The sequence below is a fragment of the Mus caroli genome, unplaced genomic scaffold (genome assembly GCF_978045245.1).
Source record: "Mus caroli unplaced genomic scaffold, Mus_caroli_1 scaffold_1, whole genome shotgun sequence".
In the NCBI taxonomy this organism is placed as follows: Eukaryota; Metazoa; Chordata; class Mammalia; order Rodentia; family Muridae; genus Mus; species Mus caroli.
In genome coordinates this window covers 82,258,024-82,272,639 of record NW_028227256.1, presented here as the reverse complement: position 1 = coordinate 82,272,639, position 14,616 = coordinate 82,258,024, and the positions used below count along the sequence as shown (strand labels likewise).

Here is a 14,616-nt window from a genome sequence, read left to right as displayed (position 1 = left end):
GGGAAGTGAATCCAGGGTCTCAAGCATGCTAAGCAAACACTCTTCTTGTGAGCCCTCAGATCTACACTGACTTGACTGCATTTTTTTTCCAAAGCCTAGAACCTTCACATGATCTCTCTTCAACACCAACTGTCTAAAGGTTTCTTACTACTCTCTCAGGGCCAGATGTGGTACGGTGCACTCCTTTAATCCCAGCACTTGGTAATGCAGAGGCAGGTGGATCTGAGTTAGAGGCCAGCCTAGATATACAGAGTTTGTTTCAGAATAGCCAGAGTAACACATACTCTCCCCCACCTCCCAAATCCTTTCTCTGTCCCACTACTGTGATTGTAGCCATTAAGTAAGTTTCTAAATATCTTGAGTTCCGTAAGCTGGCTTTACTGAAATGGTTCAGCATGAGTTTGATCCCTGGGACCCATACAATGGAAGGAGAACCAAGTCATCCAAGCTGTCCTCTGGTCTCCACAGGTGTGGCATGTGTGCATCCAAGCACTTACACAATACACATGAATGTATGTACACTAAATAAATTCAATTTAATAATAATAATACACCTTAAGAGTACTCTCTGGCCAGTAATACACTGATGAGAGATTTTCTTGTTCATAGTCTTCCCACTTGAGAACACAGGAACTCTTATGTCACCTTTTCTTAGGATCTTATACTTTCTTAAAAGTTTAGTTTTTTTCCCAGTGATCCCAAATATTTCTCAGAGATTTCATTTTTTCATAGTTTGAGTATTTTTGTTCTGACTTTTATAATACTGCTAACAAGAAATCAAGTATCTGCCAGGCGGTGGTGGCGCACGCCTTTAATCCCAGCACTTGGGAGGCTGAGGCAGGCGGATTTCTGAGTTCGAGGCCAGCCTGGTCTACAGAGTGAGTTCCAGGACAGCCAGGACTATACAGGGAAACCTTGTCTCAAAAAAAAAAAAAAAGAAATCAAGTATCTATCTTTGTATAAAATATGGCTACTGAGCAGAACTTGATTTTACTAGTTTACAGTGCAGTGAAACATGCTGATTAATCCCAGCACTTACCAAAATGGCTCTAGAACTATAAAATACCAGCAAATGTAGTGAAATAGGGACTCGTTAAAGAGGGTAACAACCGGTATATCTGTGTGCTGTTCTGTTCACCTCACCTGTGTATCTCACAGCAAGCCCAAGTTCTTCTAGTCACACAGACAGAGAAACTCAACAGGAGTTTTAGGATGCAAGCCACAGAGCCTGGGTGGGCCTGGCATGGGTGGCTACTTAGCCTTGGGCTTTCTTTGACCAGCATTCTCCAAGACGAGAGAGAGTGCTAACTACATAGTTCTTCCTGAGCATGGGTGCTTAGAAAACAACCCTGCTGCTGCCTGCTGCCCTGGCCAGCATGGTATGTAAAGGGAGAGAATAGCAATATTAGAAGATTTTCTTTTTAGAGGTAAAAAAATCTCACTGTAACTAAGGCTGGTTACAATCAACCTTGTGATCCACCCGCCTAAGTCTGGAATTCGGAAAACCCCACAGGATTTACTAACATTAAGGCCAATGTGATTGATGAGGGTGTTTTTTAGTTGAGGTTCCCTCTTCCCAAATAACTCTAGTTTATAACAAGTTGAAGCAAACAAACACCAAACCAAACCAACAAAAACAAAAACAAGCAAACAACCCAAAACACCCAAAACTTTAACTAGCACACTAGAATTACTTCATAAAGACATCAAAAATAGTCCAACTTAAAACAGTCTGAATATTTTCCCTACTTAGGACGCTGAAAGAGAGAAATTAATAAATGGTCCGGAGCTTCTAGGAATCAACACCTGGCTTTGGCCTCCAGCAATCACACAAAGTTCCGGCTCTACCTCTCCTGTTTGAGAAAGGAAGGTACCTGAACTTCTCGTCTTCCCGTAAGAGGTCATTTCTTCTCAGCTCCTCAGCCAGCACTGATACTAACTTGGTAATACACAGCCGGACCAGGAGGCTTGGCTTGGCTATGCTCCAGGATGGGTCTACAACCCATTCTTTTGTGAACACACACACACAAAAAACATACTTACCGCGTGTACAAAGTTAGGTTCTGCCCCAGAGTTCTGAATGTAAATAACTGAGACTATCGTTTTACTGATTAAACACCTGAAAATACTGGGTTCTTATAAATGGGCTGAATACGTATGTCTTGACAATGCACCACAAACTGGTAAACATGAGCAGGGTGGTAATTATTTACTTTTTCATCTTGTTCCTCCTGCTTACAGCAGCACGGAACTCACAAGCTATTCTCATACTGAGTTGGCGTATACAGAGGGCATGGTCTACAGCTCTGCTATAGGCATACTCTAGACTAGTGACTTCACTACTTGTATTAGTCAGGGTTCTCTAGAGTCACAGAACTTATGGATAGTCTCTATATAGTAAAGGAATTTACTGATGACTTACAGTCTGCAGCCCAATTCCCAACAATGGTTCAGTAGTAGCTATGAGTGGAAGTCCAAGGATCTAGCAGTTAGTCTCACACAGCAAACAGGTGAAGGAGCAAGAGCCAGACTCCCTTCTTCCAACGTCCTTATAACGTCTCCAGCAGAAGGTGTAGCCCAGATTAAAGGTGTGTTCCACCACACCTCTAATCCCAGATGAAAAGTTGTAGCCCAAATTAAAGGTGTGTTCCACCACACCTTTAATCCTGGATGACCTTGAACTCGGAGATTTAATCTTCTGGAATCCATAGCCACAATGCCTCAAGATCTCCATACCAAGATCCAGATCAGAAACAAGCCTCCAGATGAGGGTCACTGGTGAGCCTTCCAATTCTGGACTGTAGTTCATTCCAAATATAGTCAAGTTGACAACCAGGAATAGCCACTACACTACTTGTACTTAAAATTAACAGAGAAGCCCTTTTTCAGGTACACCAGAACTCCCATAAACTGTTCACCAGGGGTCTGGAGAGATGGCTTAGCAGTTAAGAGGCCTGCTGCTCTTGAAGAGAACCTGAATTCAGTTCTCAGCACCCATGTTGGGTGACTCAAATCTCCTTTAACTCTAGGTCCAAGGCTTTCTATACCCCGTTCTCTGGAAGCCCCTAAATTTATGTGCACACATCTTCATTCAAATTCACTAGAGCTGAAACATATTTTTTTTTCCTGAGACCAGGCGGGCTTCCAACTTACAGAGATCATCCTGCCTCCTTAGTGCTGGGATTAAAGAAGTAAGCTATTACACCTGACCTTTTTTTATGTGAGGTGGGGTGGGTGTGTTATGAAACGTAATTTTTTAAGTGTTTGAAAAAATATCAAGAGGGGAAAAACTCAAATATGTCATGGGTCACATAAATATAATAGTTGACTTGGCCCACCATTACTGACCTCTTTAAAGGTCTCTCTTCTTGGGGTAAGTCCTTAGCAGCAGCAGAAATATATACCTATAAGTAGGAAAACTAAAAATAACCTGTAGAAATAGGGATAAAATAAGAATAAGAAACACCAACTTTTATTTTTGTTTTTGTGAATTAAAAATACAAAAAAAAAAAAAAAAAGGAGCTAGAGAGCGAGCGATGGCTCTCACAAACTGCTAACTCTAGTTCCAGGGAATCCAACATCCTTACACAGACACACATGAAGGCAAAACACCAATGCACATAAAATCATTTTTTAAAAAAAGAACTATAAGAAACTAATTACCACTGCAAGCATGTACATTGTTTGTTTAGACAGGGTTTCACTATATAGCCCAGGCTAGATTCAAATGTTGGGATCCTCCTGCCTCAACATCCTGAGAGCTATGTTTATAGGCATTTGCCATGATGCTTGGTTAATATGGATACATTTGTATCTAATTACATGCTTACTTAAGAAATTGTGTAAAAGAAATCTGTTAATTGTGCAATACTGTACCAAAAAGCTCATAACTAGGAGGTAAAATTTTTAAGTGTGTCCTTTCTGCTGACATCACAACAAATGACACATTCAACTACAGACCAGAGTCCAGGTTCACTGCTGGCTTCTTAAAGCATTTCCAGAGTCATAAAGATGTCTCAAAGTACAGACTGCACAGAAGAAAAGCTCTGAGAGCTTCAGTCACCATAGCTACCATGGACCGGGAACTTTGAAGATACCAGATTCACAGCATTTTCCTATTGAACTTCTACAACTTCTTTACAGACATCAGTCTACTCTTATCTTACAGACAGGAAAGTCGGGGAAGAACGGGCATACAAAATGATCCCCAGCAACATATAAGTGGGATTTAAGTCCTTTCTTATGGCTCTATTAACACGAGCTTTTAACCTATTTCATTTATAGAACCATCTCTCTGGTACAGCTTCTTTTTTTCTCTTTTATTTCCTGCGACTATAAATCAGTGTCACCTAAGCTTAGAGTGTCTTAAATAGCATGGTGAGTTATCGCTAATAGCTCATAACAGGTATTAACAAACCTACAATACTGGAAAACATCACACACAATCAGGTTTAAAAACTGCTTCATGCACTGCAGATCTGGTACAGTACTCTTCCAGAGGACCAGGATTCCATTTCCAGCATCTACATGGTGGCTCACACCATCTGTATCTTTGGTTCTAGCGGATCTGACTGACACCTTCTGGCCTCCATGGGCACTAGGTATGCATGTGATACATACACATATATGCAGATAAAATACCCATTTTAAAATAACAAATTTAACTCTATAAAAAGGTATCACCTCCCAGCTGGGTATGGTAGCACACACCTGTAATCCCAGCACTCAGGAAGCAAGAAACTGGCCAAAAGTTCTTTCTAGACCAATCTGGTCTACCTGGCAAATTCCAGGTCAGGCAGAAGAACAAAGCAAGATTGCTATTAAAATAAAAAAAAGTTAACAGAAAAATAAATGCTATGAAAATAAACCAGTAAGTGTGATAAGAGAACATTTCTCAACCTATTCCGATGGAACCTACTTTAAGGTCTCTGTCAGTCTTCCCAGGGAAAGGGACATCAAGACCAAATAACCGTATTAGCACGTTGGGAAGTACTGCTTCCTGCCCATTCTGGCGTGGCTGGAAAAGGCCATAATGTACACTATTTTTCTCTGACACGCTCTGCAGAAAAATAATCACCGGGGCTAAGGCCTAAAGTCTGGTGATAGAACATCCACTCAGAATGCATGAGGTCCTGGCATCAATCATTAAAACGAAACAAAAAAACTGGCTTATGCCTGTAACCAACACCTGGGAAAAATCAGCAATATAAATCAGCAGCAGAAAAATCAGGAATATAAGGTCATCCTAAGCTATACAGAAAATTCAAGGTCAGCCTGGACATGAGATCCTGCTCCACTCCCCAACCCCCAAAGACTCATAATAACAGAGCTACTGATCTATCAAGACTACTCCATAAAACACGACTCAGTAAACTCACAGGAAAAAGGGTAGGGGTTCCTTTAACTTTCTAGCACAATCTCTTCTCTTATGTAAATCCCTTTCAAGTACAAATACAACATGGATAAGTGAACAGGAAAACGCACTCTGGTTAAGCAGTTCATCTTTATGGACTAAAGCAAAATTTTATCACAATATCATATGCCTGGATCATTTATTATTTACAGAAACATTTTATTTCCTAAAAGTACAAACTGAAGAAGAAACCTTAACAAGTTTTTTCAAAAGTGAGAACAAACCCAAAAACTTTCAACCAGGGCACACACCTTTAATTTCAGCACTAAGGCAGAGTCAGGTGAATGTCTATAACTGAAGCCAGCCTGGTTTCCAGGGCTAGTTCTAGGACAGCCAAGGCTACATAGAGAAACCCTGTAACAAACAAACAACGCTTTTAATTCCAAACAACTTTTATAGCAAGCATAACTCAAAGGCTGAACAAATGATAAAGTTAGGACTGTAAAGGGGTAAGAACCAGAAAATCTGCATAGACTATACTGGTGAGCCAAGTATGCCTGCCTGCATGCCTACCAGGAGTATCAGAAGATAAACTGGCTGATACTCTGCCATTAAAGCAGAAAAGAACTGTCTAGATAGATCAACAACTTCTTGAAGCCAGGCATTTAAAACAATATTTAGCAGAATATTCATAACATGTAAATCAAGCAAAAGTCATCTGAGGAGTTGTTAGTTAATGAGTGTCTTTTACCACAGTTACAACCCAGAGCAGGCAAGACCCAGTATGTGGCCGTCTCCGACTGGATTCTACAGATCTGGTCCTTCCTTTCCTCTCAGTGCCTTTGGTTCATGCCTTTCCTTTCTCCCCAAACAGCTCATAGGACTTCACAACAGTGGCAATGCTACTCCCTTTTAGAGCTTGTTAATCATCACCTGACTTACTGAACTTGTACTTTACTAACATATAACATTAGTTCTCAACATTTTGTAAGTACAAAGGTAGAAAACTAGAAAATAGACTTTTTTTGGGTTACCTTATGCAGACAAATAGTGTGAAGTAACTCCAGGCACCTGACCAACTGGAAGAAAAAAATGTTCAAGTGTAGTCACGTGCCTTTAAGTTCTAATAAAGGAACAGCCTTCAGGACCACAAACAAAACCCCAGAAGCTACAAAGGTTAAGTCACATCCCCACACATGGTCACAGAAAATAGGAGCAATCTAGACTCTAGAGGCTTCCAACCTAGGCCTCTTGGTAGAATCAACAATGACTGAAGCCCAGAGCTATAACATTAGTCACCCCATTCAGAACCCAGCCCTGCATATTACCCACATACCTCCCATCCTCAAAGTAGGAGTAACATAAAAAATAAATAAATGCTACCTGCTGGCCTACATAAACAATAAACTACTAAGCAATTATAACTATACAGCTAAAGCATTTAAAACAGACCCTTTTTTTGGATTATAAAATGTGGCTATTGTTTAGAAATCTATTAAAAATCCTGAACTGCCTTTATTTATTTATTTTAAGAATTACTTATTTTATGTATATAATACACTGTAGCTGTCTCCAGACATACCAGAAGAGGGCGTCAGATCTCATTACTGATTGTTGTAAGCCACCATGTGGTTGCTGGGATTTGAACTCAGGACCTTTGGAAGAGCAGTCGGTGCTCTTAACCACTGAGCCATCTCACCAGCCCTTTATTTATAAACTTTTACTTTAAAATATTAACTTAAAAATCCTTGACAAGAAACCAAATCCTTACTGAGAAAAACAAACAATTTCAGATGATGAAGTAGTGCAAGGTCCAGAGAGTTCCTGCTTTGAAGTGAGGCAGACCTAGTTTCTAATCTCAGCTCAACTTCAGTATTTGTAGACCTTGGATAAGCCTTTCCCTTTGGTTTCCCAACTGTAATGATGATGGGATGGCACTACCCTCTCAGACATTTGTCAAACATGTCAACATGCAATGGTAGCCATGTCAATTTTATGTATTAATTTTTGTTCATCTCCCCTGATCTCTAGTTCACCCTTAATCTTCAGACTGCTACTCCAAACATAATTATGAACATTTGTATGCTAAAACAAAATGCCTATTGTGTTAAAGACCATTTAATATATACCGAATATAATTTTTGTTAATGTTTAAAAAACAGGCTCAAACAACATTACTGCATAAAGCATAAAGCATCAAAAAACATTACTACAAAAATTCCACTCAAGTAATCTACATGATGAACAAAGAGCCCCAGCTCCAGTCCCAGCCCTGCAGCTCATAAACTGTGCAACCCTGGGCAAGTGGTTGCACTTTACAGAAAACTGCCTGCAGAGTTAACCAAATGCCTCAGCTACAGTGGGCTTCAGGGTTTCCATATGTAGAAAGAATCATTCTGGCTAGACTGTTTCTGAAGTTCTTAAGTTTCTTCTACCCAGAACAGTCATTATTGTCATTACAAAACTTATGATGTCTGAACAGTTAGTACATGACAAGTCTACTACCCCTACTAGCCTCTTAGATGTAATCAGGTCACTCCCATCTCAGGAATCTAAGCTAAAAGGGAGCTCAGCAACTTGCCTGGGGTTACAGAACCCATTGTAGATTAAGGATCCCAGTCCAAACAGAATGTCTTTAACCCCGAGATTAATCCTGCTCTCTATCCAAACCCATGAACCCAAGAATGGGCCACAAAAACGTGTAAACCACAACCTGGTCAGGCTGTTTTCCCCTGTGCTTAATATAGCAAGTTTGTAATTTGTGGAGGAAGAACTATGACCAATATAATTAACAGCACCCTATTAGAAGGCAAGCTACTGGCCATTAGACAAGGCTATAAAGTAGAAACTTAATACCAAGCCACAAAACCTATGTTTTGTTTCTCAGGCAAACATTTTATCAAAATTAATCGATGAGTTGTGATGTTTTAACATTACTGTACTTCCTTGGTCTTAAACAATGTACCCACCAGATAATGCTGCAAAGAATAATTGCTCAATAAAACCAGGCTGCCACTAAACACTGGTTAACTAGGTTTTCTTTCTTTGTAAAATGCCCTGAAAATGTACAACAAATAACACACAGAGAAATGAGTGTGGCGATACATGCCCATAAGCCAGTACCTAGGAAAGTGAGGGAGGAAGACAATGTACTGGAAACTAAACTGGTCTACAACAGTGAGTCGGAGACTATAACCCAGGCTACAGTGAGACCCTGCCCGGATTCCTCCCAAAAAATATACACATAAACAAGTAAACATAAAACTACAGCTAAGGGCTGGTGAGATGGCTCAGTGGGTAAGAGCACCCGACTGCTCTTCCAAAGGTCCGGAGTTCAAATCCCAGCAACCACATGGTGGCTCACAACCATCTGTAACGAGATCTGACTCCCTCTTCTGGAGTGTCTGAAGACAACTACAGTGTACTTACATATAATAAATAAATAAATCTTTAAAAAAAAAAAACTACAGCTAAAAAACAATTTGATCTGAATCTGTGTATTAAGAGTAACAAGGTCTCAAAATAGAAGAAATAATCAAGGGATAGGTATGAGCGGTACACAGCCAACTCAAAGGGCATGGGCAGGCTTTACAAACACTCTCCCCTTTGGGGCTACTTCACACCTGACTGACCTCTTGCAATTCTCAGCATGCTATTCTCCCTTGTCTGTCAGTTTAAATTCACAGCTGCTATAGATCACAAGTCTATCTTCCTCTTCCTGGGGAAAGTTAAAATGACACTATACATGTAAGTTCTGTAAGATAAACATGGCACAGCAAAGGACCATACACACCAACACCTATGTATGTGTGCACACAGGATGCTGATGGCAATGAATGAGTTCAAGGCCAACCTTAGTCTACAGCCTGGTCTACAGCTTGAGTTAGATACAGGACAGCCAGGGTTACAGAGAACCCCTGTCTCAAAAAAACAAAAACAAAACAAAACACCCAACCAAACAAAAAAAAAACAAACCCAAAACCCAACAACAAAAGAAAACAACCCAGGCACACCAACAATGGTAACCAGAAGACACTCCCTGAAACTCTAATCTACTAATGAAGTTTATCTTTTATGCTTGTGGGGAGGGGGAGTTTGTGTGCCTGTGTCTATATGTAAATATTTATAAGGCCAACAGAACAAGTATCAACAGTCAGTGATCAACTGTCTCAGGAAAATTACACTCTTAGTAACAAACAGTAATTGCTACAAAAATCTATACTTAAAAAAAAAAATGGACCAAAAGAAAGGCTTTGAGGGTATATATTTTTGCAATATACAATAGAGATTCACATAAGACAAACTGTAAAGCCAAACCCAATAGGACTTTTTAAGCTATTTCATATTAATCGTACGAAAACTCAAGTCTTCAGGATATGGTACTGATATGGTGTACACAACTGTAATTCCAGTATCTGGCCTAGGCTACAAAGTTAAGTTCAGGCTAGTCTAGGGTACTGAATCAGACCTTTTCTCAAAAATACAGAGCTGGGAGGTGGTGGCACACGCCTTTAATCCCAGCACTTGGGAGGCAGAGGCAGGCGGATTTCTGAGTTCAAGGCCAGCCTGGTCTACAGAATGAGTTCCAGGACAGGCAGGACTTCATAGAGAAACCCTGTCTCCGAAAAAAGAAAATTACAGGAACAAAGTTGGGTGGTATTGGCCTTTAAGCACAGCAGAGGCAGGTATTTCTGAGTTTGAGGCCGGCCTGATCTACAAAATGAGTTCCAGAATAGCCAGAACTACACAGAGAAACCCTATCTCAAACTAACAAACAAACGAACAAACAAACAGAGAAACCTTATCTCAAACAAACAAACCAACCAACAAAAAATTTAGCCTGACTTCTGATATCATGATCAAAAAGTAATTAGCTCTGTAGTCAGCCCTAGTATAGACTATTTTTTAGTAGTAGACCAAAGGGTAGGTGGGTCCACAACAGATTATATTGGCCACGAATATATTCTTTTCATCATGTCCTTCTTTAATTTTCTTTTTAAATTGTGTACACATGTGGGTATGTGAACATGAGTTCAGGTGTCAGTGGAGGACAGGAGTGTGTGGAGCCGGGGCTGTACAGGAAGTTGTGAACCAAACTGGATGCTGGGAACCCAACAACAGCAGAACTCAGGTCCTCTTCAGGAGCAGGTCACACTATTAACCTCTCCAGCTCCTCAGTGGCCTACTAAAAGTACTCCTGCTCACATAGCAGAGGTCTGTGTGTTCTTCTCCACTCCTCACGATCACATAAATGTATTCTACCAAACAAAATACATTCAATAAGCAGCAGTCAGGTCCAAACCTTGATGAGAAGCTAATAAATAGACTTCTAACAAGAAGCCTTAGGTAACAATGCAACCTTGACAGGTAAAAGCCTAATAAAATATTTAAGAAAACTTTCAGACTGGTTCTATTGGTTCATGCCCAGCACTTAGGAGGCTGAGTCGGGAGAACTATCTGGAATTTTAAAGCTAGCTTGGCCTCCACAGCAAATTCCAGGACAACTTGGGCCAGAGTAAGAGGCTGTTTCAAAATGCCAATAAGTAAACAAATATATAAATGAATGTACTTAATATATTTTTAGGAAAATATACACAGAAAAAGACCAGAAAGGAAATATGCAAAAATGTTTACAGCAACAAAATCTAAGTGATAAGATTAAGAAAACTTGAAGAAAAAAATTCCCAGTCTGTTTTGTAATTCTAGCACTTAGAAACCCAACAGAAGGAGGATGACAGGTTGGAAGACCTGAGCTACACAGTGAGACACTGTTTCAAAAGATGGGGGTGGGGTGGGGGAGATGGGGGAAGTGGAAAAAGGAGAGATGGACTACTGCTTCCATGTTTCAAAGAGTATGTCTTACTTTAAGAAACAAAAATTAGAATAAAAAGACAAAGTCTCTCACTGTGATCTAGCTGGCTGGCCTGGTCTGGCCCGGCCCTCCTCCATCTCCAAAGTGCAGAGGCTAAAAGCGTTCACCACCACCACCACTACCAGCAGCAGCAGCTAGATCTTACTTTGATAAAGAAAAATGTAAGACTGAAAAAAGTATGATTTCCTTGTACATATAAGCACTTACAAAACCAATAGTAAGTTCTAAGGCAACTCTTACAAGTCATATATTGTAAGCATTTAGTAGTTACTAATTACTTGCTAATTTTTTTAAACCTATAAAATAGAGCTTAAAAACTTTCACTTCTGGCTCTCCAATATTTTCATAACTAAAAACTAACAAGAAAAATTTTACCTTTCCAGAAAAATGGTGTGTGTGCAACTGTCTAGACTGTTAACAGGTCAGTTCTTATTACTATTTTTTTTTAAATAAATCTACAGTTTAATGTTCAATTCCAACACAGGGATCCAGAAGTTCTGATGAAATTTTAGAGAACTCACCAAAGCAAATGCCTTGTGTGTAGAGAAGGTTAATTTAGGCACCTCTTTTAATTACTTCAGATAAGCACGCATCTAGTGACACTTTCTACAAAAGGTATTTTCCTTGGCTTGGACATAGATTTACTTAAATATCCCGGAAGCTGTCAAAATCGACCTCAAACTGCATTATATTTAAGAAACAATGTTAAGTCCTGACTGTGGCCTTCTCTGCTCGCCTGTCTTTCTCAAGAGCGCCTTTAATATGCCCTAGCATACATTTCCGGCCTCATGAGTCACTGAAAAATGAGTTCTAAGTTTTCCGTGGAAGGTCGCTCAAACAGCTCCTCTACAGCATTCAAAGATCTGACTCCAACTGCCTCTTTAGTCTACCCCACCTATCGCGGCACCCGGTGATGGAATTAGCAACATTCGCATGCTCTTTGTACCTTTGTCCTCCAGCTTTGTTGCCCCTCCACGCCCTTCTCCACTGCAACCCCCTTCTCCCGAATCCAATCGAGTCTTCTAGACCCAGTTTAGCACCGCCTCGCCCAGGAAGCCTCCTAGGTTCGTGGGAAGGCGGAAACGATCGACAGATCCAGTCACCCCGGAGCACCTTTCCAGCAATTGGTAGTTCCTAAACGGAACTTATCTATCCCCTCCTGCCTGGTATCTTAGCTATTTGTGTACTCGTCTTATCTCTCACATCACCGCGTTAAAGCTCCCGGGGGGAGGGCACCTCCGGGTTGGGTTCACCTCGGAGTCGCTCCGGCACCGGCACGCAGTCGGCGCTTTGGATTGCTCCAACCGAACCCGGGAACGCGCCGAACGCACAATTCCTAGCCAGAAATCAGTTAGGCATTTTCCTGAAAGGTCCCCTACAAAGATAGTGTCCCCGTCCCGCTAACAGTGAGGCTACGCGGAGCCCGGGGCTAGGTGCTCGGAGTCCCCGGAGCGGCGGGAGTGACAGCTGGCCGGGCCAGCTCTACCCGGGTTAGTCGCAGCCCGGGCCGGCAGGCCCCCGGAGCCTAGTACGGGTGAGGACAAGGGCGGCGCCCGGAGCTCCGGCTGCTCCGGGCCGCTCCCGCCGCCGCCACCCGGGAAAATGGAGGCGGGTCGGGCGGAAGCCGGCGGGCGTCCGCGTCGCGAGCAGGGCCGGGCTGGGGGATCACTCACGGGGCTGGGCCGGGCCAGGGAGCTCCCTCTCCGCGTCGTCTCCGTCCCCGTCCTCGGCCGCCGCCGCCTCGGGCTGCTCGCTCGGTCCCCTCGGCGCGGCTCGGACGCTCCGGCCCTCCGTTGTCCTCCGCCCGCAGCTGCTCCGGGCGACGGGCTCCCGCGGCGGCGGCGGCGGCTGCGCGGGCGGACGGTGGCCCAGGGGTTCCTGCTGTGGCCGCCGCGCTGCTGCGCTCGGTAGGGCTGCGGCTGTGACCGTGAGGTCCGGCACTGCCTTCGCCTCTGAGGTTGTCTCAGCCTTCGCGCGGCTACTGAAGCCCCGGACTCTCTCAGGCCGCGCGGCTCCTGGCGCCCCGCGCCCAGCTCCGGCCTGAGCCCGGCTTTGACGTGCGCACTGCGCAGTCGCCGAAGGCGGGACGTCGGGCGGCGCCGCAACGCCCTCTGCGTACTCGGGCTCCCCCAGACGGCCGGGCGGACTCTGGACGCCTGAGTCGCAGGCAAATTGAAGAGCTGGGGGCACTGAGAAAAAGCAGAAGGGGAGCTGGAGTCGTCGTCTATGCGCCCCTTACTTGCTAGTTCCTGGAGGAACACACGTCCACTTCCTCAAGTCTTAAAACTTTACATCTGCGGAGGGCTCAAAACTGTTCAAATGGGTTCTTTCATGCTTGGGCAGAACCTGTAACTTCACTTTGGCATCTCCTGACAGGGGAAAAAAATGATGAAATATTCCAAAGAAACAAGATCCAACAAGGGTACATATCCTACTTTTTCCAAAGTGGATTTTAGTGGTGCATGCCTGTAATCCCAACACTGGGAGGTGAACTCAAGAGAATTAGAAGTTCAAGGTCATCCTAGACTTCACAAGTTGAGGTCAACCCCGGCTGTGTGAAAAACTCTGCCTATAGATAGATAGATAGATAGATAGATAGATAGATAGATAGATAGATAGATAGATAGATAGATAGATAGATAGATAGATAGATAAGTAGCAAGTGCCATGAACACACACCCAGAGGAATGAAATAATACATTACAGAGATCTGATGACAGAGTCTGGAACTCAAAAATGCCACATGTGTGCTCCTTTGCTATATACTTAACAATGTGACAGGATTTTGAACAGCTACAGTGTGCTAAGGAAGTGGTTTCCTGGAGGAAGCAAGGCGATGTGAGCCTCCTGTGAGGACTTCAATACTTGAGAGAAGCAAGCTATCCATAGGATTTGGAGCAGGAAAGGGCCAGGCTTTGGCGTTTTTAAAAGGTCGTGATCACTGTGACTGCGATATGAAGATCAGAGTGAAGGGCCAGAAGAATTCCACAAATACAGTAGACGGGGGTTGCTGAAACCCTCTAGTAGAGCTCGGGGGTGTAGCTCAGGCTATACTATATGTATGGTAGATCCTGGATTCAGTCGTGGGTAGCTTGTATGCACACAAAGAAAGCTGAGACAAAGATGAGGGAGATAGAGAAGATAGCAGTATGAAGTATCCATAACAATAGAGAAGATCACTCAGACATGGGCTCAAGCCGGTAGAAAGTCTCTATTACCAGTCAGTGACTACTCTGGGTGTTTGGGGTTCAAGTATAGTCCTGAGCCTTTCTCGGGTGAGTTTATTTATTTATTTATTTATTTTACAACTCAATGGCTCTCCCTGCCCCCCTTTTTAAGTACACACACACAAAGCCATATCCTGGCTTGTCACACCTCGGTTAGCAAGAAC

General features: G+C 42.7%; 1 protein-coding gene across 3 annotated transcripts in view; it reads right to left on the bottom strand.

The window, feature by feature from the left end:
• Positions 1-13,293, bottom strand: part of Cab39 (calcium binding protein 39) — a 59,861-nt gene extending 46,568 nt beyond the window's left edge. The window contains exon 1 of one of the 3 annotated variants that reach the window (XM_021163322.3): positions 12,899-13,293. The gene's annotated coding sequence lies outside the window, so the exon portion shown is untranslated. Of the gene's footprint in view, positions 1-5,664; positions 5,721-12,171; positions 12,274-12,898 lie in introns of those variants that run through there. The other 2 variants (XM_021163330.3, XM_029474973.2) reach the window with 2 other exon arrangements.
• Positions 13,294-14,616: the final 1,323 nt, after the last annotated feature.